We start from the raw sequence: 11,633 nt of genomic DNA, 5'->3' as shown, positions 1-11,633 counted from the left end.
TTTAGAATAATTGTATTTAAGAGTTTTAATTCTAGAGGGTAGTTCATTCACCATGGGAATGGGTTTCAACTTCCTCTTATGCTAATTATTAATTGGTTAGAGATGCCATGGATAATTAGGGATAAAATACCTAACCTTTATGTTGAATCTTGTGTGAAAACATAAAGATTAGGGTTGCAACAAATCTATACTAGTATGCTAGGGATTAATCAAGGTAGATATCAAATCTCCCTAATTCTTGATAAAATGTAAAACCGATAGTTTTACCTACGAATAAGAAACGAAACTCAAAAGTAAGTAAAACTAAAACTATTTTTTGCTTAATGTTATCAAAGTTTTCTACTATCGATGCTATTGCAATATAGTTGGAATAGAAGATTCGTTCCACTCCTAGTTCTTTAGAAATCTAAGTTAACTACGATTATCAGTCTATCAAATAAATGAGAGTAATGATGGAAATTATACTACGATGGCAATTCAAATACTAAGGTTCGAATCTAGATAAAGAATTAGGGGAATTTGATTCCACGTTGAATTCAACTTAATAAACTAGTATAGATTGTTGTAATCCAATTCTTCCATTCTTACGATAAGAATTGCTCGTTCTAATCCCTAATCATTCATGACGATCTCTACCAAATAATGACTAGCATGTGAGGAAGTTCAACCCATGGCGAATCAACTACCTTTTAGAATGGAATAGAATCTTACAACTATTTCTACACTACACAATCAAGTTTTCATCAAGGCTTCTTCAAACCCCTCTAATGGAGGTTTAGCTTTGATTCATAAAACTATCATTTCTATAGGAATTAAAACAAGACATGATATAAAGATTATAAATTTGCTATATTGATCTATTCAAGAATTCAAAACTGAATTAACAACTAAGAAATGATTAATAACTAAAGAATTAAATTTAGATCTAAGTGAATTAATAAACTAAAACTAAGTTTATGAATAACTAACTACTTTTATTGATCTAATGAATAATAACAATACTAATTCAAAATTGAATTTAAAACAAAGTAATTAAAACTAATTAATGGAGTCTAAACTAATTTATTTTCTAATCTAGGTCTAACTCATTAGTCTGCCTCTTTCCTCCTTTCAAGAAGAGAAAGAGATCCCCAATTTCGTGCATGGGCCTGGAGCCATATTTTGGGTCGGAAAATCGAGCCCAAAACCCAATTTCTTCAGTCTACAGAGGCCTTTTCCATTGGATTTGACTTCAATAGACTTTTTGTCCACCTCTGCTCTTCTTATTGGGTCAAGGTTTGGACCATTGGAAAGCTCTTTCCAAGACGGTCGTTTTACATAAGGTAGGTGATAACCCAAAAAAACTCAATTAGATTACTCTAACCTTATTCTTACGGTATCAATAATTTATTTCCTACTCTCACATATATATTCATGCAATATATAGAGTACGGAATCGTTCCACTCTTAACTCTCAAGACTTAAAGAAATTCAATTGAACAAACACAAAGAACAATGGTGAGAGTAATGTGTTATGTGAAATTTCTATTCTACGATTATACTACGGATTCAATTTATACTAACAAGACGCGATAATTCAAATAACAAGGTATGAACTAAAATGATTCAATGATAAGGAATTAGAGGGGATTTGAATCCACCTTAACTCGACTTAATTTACTAACGAGATTAATCGTCGTAATCGAACTGAATGAATCGCTCTGCGAGAACAATTGGTTCTTCCTAGCTAATCCCTAGTGTTCATGGTAATCTCTACCAACTAACATCTAGCATGTGAAGTATTCAACCCCATTCTCATGGTGGACTAATTACTTCTAGAGTTGAATGGGAAATTACGACTATTCTACGCTAATCGAAATCAAGCTTCATCAAGGGTTTTCAACCCCCTCTAATGGAGGTTTAGCCGAGAATCATAAGACTATCATTTCTTATGGAATCTAAACAAGACATAACATAAAGATTTGAACTTTACTTGTTTAAACTCAATTAGAAACTACTCATGCAATAATTGAATTAAACTAATAATGACAAATAAGTAAATCTAAGGATTTAAGCTAATAAATAAATGAAAATGAAACTAGATTATGGAGAACTAATTAACTTTATTTATCTAATGAATAGCAATAACAATAATTTAATACTGAATTTAAGGCAAGAATAAAAACTAATTAATTAATCTAAAACTAGATCTAGAACTAAGGTTTAATGGCTACTTTTCTTATCCTAACCTAATTTATTTTCTAACCTAACTATCTACCATTAACAAAGAGTCAATCTCTTGTTTTTATACTTTCAGATCCAAAAATCGTGCATGGGCTTGGAGCCATGTTTTGGGCCAGAGAATCAGGCCCAAAACCCAATTCTTTCAGTCCAAAAAGGCCTCTTCAGCTGCAGTTGACTTCAACAGACTTTTTGTCCACTTCTGCTCCTCTGATTGGGCCAAGGATTAGACCATTGGAAAGCTCTTTCTGATCCGGTCGTTTTGACATAAGGTAGGCCCAATTCCGAGGTCTGAGTCCAAAGATATGGTATTCGGAAGTTCTGTTGACTTTGTGCACTGTTTCTGCCCGCGTGGACTTTGAATTTTCATCTTTTGACTGGGCTTTACAGAGGCTTTGTCTTCTTGGAAATTGGCCTTTAATCACAGAACTCCTTAGCAACCGACCTTTGCTCCTTTATCTCGCTAAAGTGGCACATTTCTACACATAATGGACTCAAGCCCGAAATGCATAAAAACACGTGAATCATGATTAACTCTTACTTATTATTCACATAATTGGTCTAAAAATACGATTGTTAAGGGGTTAAAACTACACTTTTGGGCTCTTATCAAACCACCCCCAAACAGCATTTTGCTTGTCCTCAAGCAAATATGAGAAATTAGAATAAGTGACCAAAAATGGAGTTCTAACTACTCTCGTTTCGCTGAGTGCGATTGCATTGACCATATGCAACAAGGCCTTAAACCACTAGGAATTCCCTAGTGGGACGAAGTTATAGCCTCGTGAGAGTTTTTCAGTGAAGGTACTCACAAACTTCATCTATACTACAACGACTAAGAAATAAAACTATTGTTTCCTCATTCATGTCTCAACTATCTATACATCTCACTAGCAATTGAATAAGAATAACCAAGTCAAAAACCTAAACTAATATATGCATAATAATCAATCATCTATGATACAAATATATATACTATGAGTAATACTATGAAATGCCTAGCAGGTTCGTTTCTAAAAAACTTCGAATAGCGTCCTTAAGTAGGTCCTCACATAAATGTCAAGACAAAAACCACTCTAATTTTTCCGCTCAAGTTTCGCTACTCCAGTGTGCAGTGGGCACACTTTACCTTACAATCTCAATGACAAACAAGGAAGCCGGAGTCGATCAAACACATCTGCCACTTACTATCACACTAACCTATTCCTAATTGAGCTAGAGGTCTTTATTAGGTGTTGCGGGGATTAGGAGATGGTTTAAGAAGGAAGGAAATGGATATTCAAAAGGACAAGTCTGAGATAATAGAGTCTTCATATTATGTAACTTAAAGAAAACCTTGTCATTTTCTTTTGCTTCTATACTTTGTTTCCATCCTTAGCCATATTTTTCTTTTTCTTTTCTTTGGCTTTTGACTCCATTTTATTCTATTTTTGGAGTTTTTATTTATTTCTATTTTTTTATTTTCCTTGGATGGAAACTTCTTTTCTTTTTCTGAAGCAACTAACTAATTTTTGTTTACACAGGTTTTTCTCTTCTTCTTTCTTCACTCATTCTATTCTCAGACTTATTCTTGATTGGGTAAGTTGAATTTTTTTATTTTGTTTTGTTTTTGTAACAGGGTAAAGGAATTGTAGTTTATGGAAGGCTAAAGAAAGGCTCAGAGGGGGGACTAGCGGAAAATAATTCATAGGTTTGAATTTCTGGCTATATCGATCCAAAGAGGGCCTAAATTCTCGCTTAGGATATGACATAGTGATCAAGCAAGTGGACGTGTGATTTCTCTATCCGGATTTTACTTATCTCTTGTGTCATTTCTCAAATGTTTCGCTCATATAAGGCCTTTAGGCTATATTCTCATAGGATTTGTAGAATAAGTACTCTAGCCTAGATTTTTGAAACTTTATCGCTAACAATCATAGATACTCATGTAATATATTTATAGATAGATACAAAGATTATTACCTACATATTAACCTAAGTTTCTAACAATTATTCTCGATGCAAAAGCTACATTGAGACTTCTAGATTGTTAAGAGCATAGAGAAAGAAAACAATACCAATATTCCTAAGTGTATAGCATAAACTTATTTATTTATATTTTTGTAATTTTTAACTTGAAAACAAATGCATATTATACATATCTATATCCTAACAGATGCCTTAATTACACGTGTTTCTATGCCCCCAAACAAGAAGCATGCTTTGTCCTCAAAGCATTTAAATAAAGAGGGTAGAAAAATACCATGGAAATGCGTGAAATTCTGGAACATCTGCAAAACAAGGTTAGAACATACTAATATAGGAAATAAAAAAAAATTGAGGCAACTCTATAAGAGTTCCACCCATTATGGGGTTAACAGAATTAAATTGCTTGGGACATAAGCAGACACTAACTGAAACTAAAAGCTTACCTCCACTCTAGCGTTTACTCGTCATCCTTCCTTCTATAAAGAAGTGAGGTTCCTTCGCATCCTGCACTACTACAGAATGACACTTATACTACTGTTTTTAAGTGTGGTATAAATATATTTATCACTGTTATACAACCGTGACAATAGGTGGTGTGGTATATAATAATAGCAAAACTGTAGTATATATGTTTAACGGATACCACGGTTTTACAAAGAACCGTGGTTTGTATGCCCATTATATACCACAGTTGTCAACAAAACCATGGCATATAAGCTATTGAAACCATGGTTTATATTAGTGTATGTGTTGTAATACCGTGGTATATAGTTATACTAAACACTACGATTTATGCCAAACCGTGGTATATATATATATATATATATATATATATATATTTAATAATAATGCTAGTAACAGTCTTCCACTTAAAAACCGAACCTGCATAACAAAATTTACACAGCCTGTCTACATACAACATTTCCATCTTCCCAACAAATTCCAAAATGTACAATAAATTATCAAACATTGCAAAAAAAGATAATAATAAAAAAAAAAACTTCCATTAATTTTTTGAGTGCACTAAGAAAACAAACTTCAAGTTCCTTTTCATAAATTAAAAATGTAAGACTCATAAATTAAACTGGAGGGATCCGAACATAGCTAAAACTCATCCTCATTCGCTTCCGACTGAAATACCCCATTTTCCTAGATGAACTGAATTATTATTATTATTATTATTCAAGATACAACTAGCCCTAGCCAGCACCGGTTGCTATATGAACTAGCCAAGAGCCCAAGATACAACTCTTTTCAAAAACAGTTCATTCCATAAAATACACAATCACACCATCAATCCCATTCAAGAATAAAACATTCATTCCATCACTCAAAATTATCAAGTCACTTGTAAACACCAAGTACTTCAATTTTCCAAGCGAAAAGTACAATACAAATCACTTTCAGAATACCAAGTACTTCAATTTTCCAAACGAAAAAGTACATTACATTATGCTTACAACTAGCTAGAAAAAAAGTCTTATTATTAGAAAGTGTCCAAGTGGCAATATCGACCACCTCTATCCTTCAAGGTCGGCAACAAACAAATGTCACGTGCATTACCTGTTTCATTTAACAAAAGAATTTAAATAGACTTTTACCTTAAAATGTAACGAGAGATATATACAACAATAGATTCACTTATACTAATTAAAACTAAGTGACATAGTTTCTAGTCTACCAAATTAGTAACATAGCAAGAAGGTAATCATGCCACTAGGATATCAAAGAAGCTATAGGCTATTACTATTTGATAACACAACACTAATACACCGTAAACCACTTATGGGAGCCTCTTTAGCCCTAGAAGCTATATGAATAACAAGGTGACATATATACAACTAAACGGGTACTGCCTCTACCTTCTAGTAATGTGTGAACAACTATTAAGGATAAATTCCAACCATTAAAGATATATACATCCTTAAGTGACAAAAATGTAATGCGTGAACAACCATTAAGAATAAATTTCACACTGCCAAACATATTTAACACAACAACAACAGCAACAACAAATTGTTAGCTATTCTAGACACGGCCACTAAATGAAATGGAAATCTCCTTCTCTGTTAAATACTTGCTACTTGATTCACAAGCTTATTAATATCGCAAACTGAACAATACTAGTCCTAACACCGCAAAGACAGTCAAAATGATAATTCAACAAATTACTTGCACCTCAGAATCTATAACCATTATTACTGGATGTCTTTCAATGAATTCAGCTTCAAGTTCATAAGTTGCTTACGCTATCCATCGAAAAAAAAGTATTTAATCTTTGAAGCATTTAAAGATACAAAATCATATATATACATTTAAAGCAGGTGTAACACTTAACTCAAGTCTAACTTTTAATTTAAAATATCACGGAAAATTATCATATATATACATACATCATACCGATATAATAGAACAAAAAAATGTGTATAGATTGAATGCTCAAGGCATGTGTAGTTGCAGGTTTTAGTCAAGTAGATAACAAGATAACGTAAGGGAAACTACAAGACCATAACTTTCTTCTTCATTGTTTTCCTCCCTTCTCGAAGGACCAAGTTTAATAGGTTGGAAAACCCTATCTAATTTCCATTTTATGCAATTATGCAATGAAGATGGTGATTAGTGAAGTACAAAGCGTCTATTGAAAAGAAGGTATAAAAAAGATGGTATGTTCTATTTTTGTTTTTCTTTCTATTGGGAAGAGTTTGATTTTGGAGAAGGTGAATTGGTAGAATATATATGAACTTCGTAGAGGAAACAAAAGATACAAGCTCATAATGATAGGTAACCCAACAAGCACACTCATCGGTCCAAGTGGTAAAACCTTGAGTAGACAAAAAGGAATTACATCACTTGGAATACCGGTTTGCTTCTTGGTTCAAACAGGTAAGAAGAGTATTAAATTAGCTTAAAATGACTAGAATATACAGATGACGACATGGGTAACATAGCATGAAGTGAAAATTTTAGCGCACCGGTACCTAGTGTACAATTGCACAAATTTCTTAAGGTACCATATTCTCTTGGATAAACGATTATCGGCGGATCATTTGCAACATCATTCCCCTTGGCCACCCCCTCCTCCGGGCAAGATGCTTTCAAAGCAATAGTCTCCCTTACAAACCCGAGAAAGAAAAAAAAACAACGCCCGAAAAATTCTCTCAAGAATGTAAGCAAGAACAGGATAAAAGGATAACTAGATTACAAAAATGCCATAAGATGACTTTTAGTTTGGATCGGATGTATAGAGCATTACCACAAGAATGGTGACAAAGGACAAGTAATACATGAATGCCTTGAGCAATTCGTTTTCTTGATAAATGTGATGATACACTTACCTTGCTAGTTTGTCTCGGGAGGATTGCAAGATATAGATCACAAGAATGAAAGATAGCACAAGTCCTGTTTCACATGCAAAAGCGAAACTTATTCGGCATTTGTTCACGAAGCCTAACTCTACTCCTATTGATGCAGTTCCGTTCCATCCACGATTGTTTGTAGCTAAAAGGAAGCTTATATCACAAGAGTTAATCACCAAATTCCACTAATTCCGGTTTCTTGGAAACATCAATCGATTCTTAAATTGCCGTGAGAGTAGCAGAGGTATCACATATGTACTATAGTTTCAAAATGTCCATTTTCCTCAATAACTTGCTTTCTTTCTTTGCTATATAGAAAATACAATTATTAATAAGTTGATAAGCATGACACGTCTTTTACGATCCAAACAATACATAAAATCCAGAAAGCAACATCTATCTCGTGATTGCTCCCCTGTCGTAATATTTGCCAAACCATCAACTTTGGAGAATGGAAATATAACACCATATTAACACCATAACAAGGCATGGCATGAAACACGATCGACTAACTTCTAAAATGCTGAGAATCAACTACTACTTAGAGAGAATACATAATGTATTTGGCTATTTGCAAAGCTAAAGGCATGTCTCGATATACTAACCATGTATATCGATAAGAACATGTTTTGGCCAATCGTTCGGATCCCAAAACTGCTTTACGTAAGCCGGGATGTGTTTTCAACAACCGCACAATCAACGAAGGTGAATAAATACTAGATTGATGCATCATAAACGAAGTTGAGAGCTTAAAATTTTATTTGAAGAGAGAGTCGACAATATAGTCGAGAAAAGTACTTCTCCTGCAGTTAGAGTAATGTGAGTCTTGCATGGAAGCAATACAAGATTAATCATCAATAGGATTTCAACATCAAAGCCATTCGACATAATAAACCCACAAATTTACATCTCGAGAGAAATACACATAGAAGCGTTACTTAATCTAGAGATGCCCAATCGAAGCATGGTCAATATGGATTGCTATGTGGCTCACATCATAAGAACTTTCAGGCACAATGTGCATTCAAGAGCTTGAAGCACTAAGGAGGCAGTGAACACCTTATTGAAGTGATGGGCCATGAAACCTAAAACAATATATGATAATGATGTAAAGACTTCGAGGTTAAGTTTAAAATGTGCATTCGGTCTACTGTTCCATTTACTCAACCTATGCTAATAATGATTTGAACCATCGTCTAAGTAATACTCTAATCGACCGATACCAAGTATATTATCTATAAGATCAATTAAATATGTACCAAAGTATTTTCAAATGGTTATATCCATATGTACCCAAAACACGTGGATACTTTAATGTCTACCAATAAGTTCCTTTGAAAACAAAAAGTCAACCACAAAATGAAAAGCCACGAAAACCATATTTAGTACTTGGACAAGAAGGAATGATACAAAAGGGATGGAAGGGAAGTATCACATCTGATGGTGGGGCATGTCTATAACTTTAGCTGTGTGACCCCATGTAAATCACTTCCTGAGTACATATACAGAATCTACTCAGAGTTTAGTGCTGCGTACCTGGGAGGAAAGAAGTATCCTTGCGCTTTTGTGTCCAAGAAACCCTACATATAACAAAGACACAAGTAATTAAGGAACAAGATTGGAATTTGATTTTTCTTTATTCTACCAGATCACCTTAAATATTCAACGAAATATTGGATTTGCTTTGAAGACAAAGAAATGATGGTATGAATGAAATATGGAAATCAGGGAGAACAATTGTATAGTTGTACACATAAACTCCCACGGATGGCAACAAGTACATTAAACAAGATTGACATTGAAACTGTGGTCAACCTTCCACCATTTCCTTTGGACTCGTCATTCTAAGGTGTGACTTAAATAATGTAATGGTGTCACATGTTTGAATGCTCATTATATATCATAAGAAAGAACTGGTATGTTAAACAAATGATCTGAGATATCACTGATATGATCTTGGATTACACTAGCGAGGTTGCATCATGTTGTACGAGCTAGGAAGATGACTCTAAATTTGTATCTGTCTAGGTCAAACAGGAAGCACAAAACAGAAAGCTGTTCTATTGGCCTATATTAAAACGACTCCATTTTTGTGAGGGCTCTATGGATTTCACTTGGTCTTCAAGAACAGCTAATCGTAGTCAGCTCGCTAGGGAAAATAAAACTATAATGTCATCGTTTTTGAAGCTAGAAGATGATACAAATGATTATATATTGAGAAATTGTTGTATTCATGTGCAAGTACATGTCATTGTCGTAACAAAATACTTCTTAAGAGTACTTACAGAAAACCTCCTATGGCCAGTCCAAGACCTCTGAAGAGAGACATCCCAGTCATAGCAATTCCATTTGCAGCTCCTCTTTGCTACGGTCCTATTAGGTATGGTAATAAATGCCAATCATTCTAGTGAAAATGGCACAAACAAGCCAATAGATATCAATGCAAATATGATAGTGAAAAGTTACCACCGCATTGTTCTGTAGTACGGATAGTCCAGTGGCAATGACTATCTGTTAAAGAGAGAAAAACAATATTAAACAGACCATCATTAAGTTCATTTTTTCTTGTAGGCAAAAGAAAAGAGAGAAAAATGACCATCATGAAGTTCATACTTACTTTGTTAAAACATTCATCGGCATAGATGCAGTTCAAACAAAATTAAAAAGTGAACCCGGATAACATAGCTATGAAGGGGTAACTTTGCAACACCGGTACAGATAAAACCTACACGTATAACATAAAGGGAGCACATTCAATCAATAATCTGAGATGAATCTTAAAGATAAACTTTAAACCATGGAAAATCTTGACACCTACCGCTGCAACGCGAGAAACCATGACTGGACCGAGAATTCTCTCTATCAATGGATATAGAAAAGTTTGAAAGACTAAAAGGCCCCCACCTATACTTGAATAAGTTAGTAATTTAATCCCAAGAACAAACAAAGTCATTAAACTACTTCACAGCATTATATGTACATATACAAAGTAAAGTTGGTGAATTTCTTTTTAATACTCCTAGATCACGAACTGCTAACATTGCATTTCTAACAAGACAAATTTGATTTTCCAGTAGGAGTTGAAGGAAAAGATTTGACTTCAGAGTATCTGTACATATAATATATTATTGCAGTAAGCATTATAGATACTATTCACAAAGAAATTCTGAAGCAATACTTTATCTAATTGAGTAAAAATAGTTTGAAAAAGAGGTTGGAGAATTTTCTAATTTGAAGCACTTCTAATTATAAGTTATAAGAATTAAAACTATGATGATAAGTATCCAACTTACCAGAGATTGTGAGAACAACGCCAACCTTATTAGTCGAAAAACCTAATCCAAAGGTTTTCGAACTGACAGCCCATAGAGAAAAAATACCCGCGGAAAGAAAGTTCAAGCTTCAGGTTATACATAGTAATTAGGAGACATTTTACACCCTCGGGAAAATATCCAACTCAAGAACATTCGTATAAGCTCACTTGATGAAGTACTAGAATTGAGATTGACTGAAATGAAAGTAGAAAGAAAAAGAAAAAGAAAGACCCCATCTGGCTCCTGGAAGTGGCAGCGGCAGCGGTTCATCCCTTTTCCCCTTTTGTTTTGTTTACTCTTTTCCAGGTACTGACCAGTTGACCTAATGAGCGGCGAGGTGAAAAAATCCCACTAAAATTTTCGCCTTCTTTCTTTTATTTTTTTAATTGGTCTCAAATTTTCTAATTAGATTTTAACATTAGTCACGCTTGTGCATCCGTTAGTTAATATCTCTATAAACGTTACAAAATAATTCCGGTAATTTACTAATGGTTAAGTAATTATGTAACGGAACACTAACTGTTATTAACTTACTAACGGATGTATATGTGTTACAAATGAGAAATTACAATTGTTAGAAAATCCTTGTTATGGTGTAGTGAAAAAAACTGTTATGGTGTAGTGACGGTAGGTTTTCTCACTGTTGCGGGAATCCTAAGAGTCGTAGAACTGTAGAAGTTGTAGGGAGAGACCGAGAGAATAGTGGGAATCCAATTTGAATGAGTTTCGTACTGTGTATTTTTTTTTTCGCGTATTTGACTATTTGGTATAAAGT

At 33.9% G+C, this 11,633-nt stretch overlaps 1 long non-coding RNA gene across 1 annotated transcript; it reads right to left on the bottom strand.

Moving 5' to 3' along the window:
• Nucleotides 1-10,199: 10,199 nt before the first annotated feature.
• Nucleotides 10,200-10,918, bottom strand: LOC147515949 (uncharacterized). Its single transcript, XR_015213551.1, has 3 exons — nucleotides 10,838-10,918; nucleotides 10,363-10,448; nucleotides 10,200-10,269 (listed from the first exon to the last, which is right to left on the bottom strand). It is a non-coding gene; the product is annotated as an uncharacterized LOC147515949 (long non-coding RNA).
• Between the last annotated feature and the right edge of the window lie 715 nt (nucleotides 10,919-11,633).

The sequence above is a fragment of the Coptis chinensis genome, chromosome 2 (assembly GCF_015680905.1).
Source record: "Coptis chinensis isolate HL-2020 chromosome 2, ASM1568090v1, whole genome shotgun sequence".
Taxonomy (NCBI): Eukaryota; Viridiplantae; Streptophyta; class Magnoliopsida; order Ranunculales; family Ranunculaceae; genus Coptis; species Coptis chinensis.
This window is presented reverse-complemented; position numbering and strand designations above follow the sequence as displayed.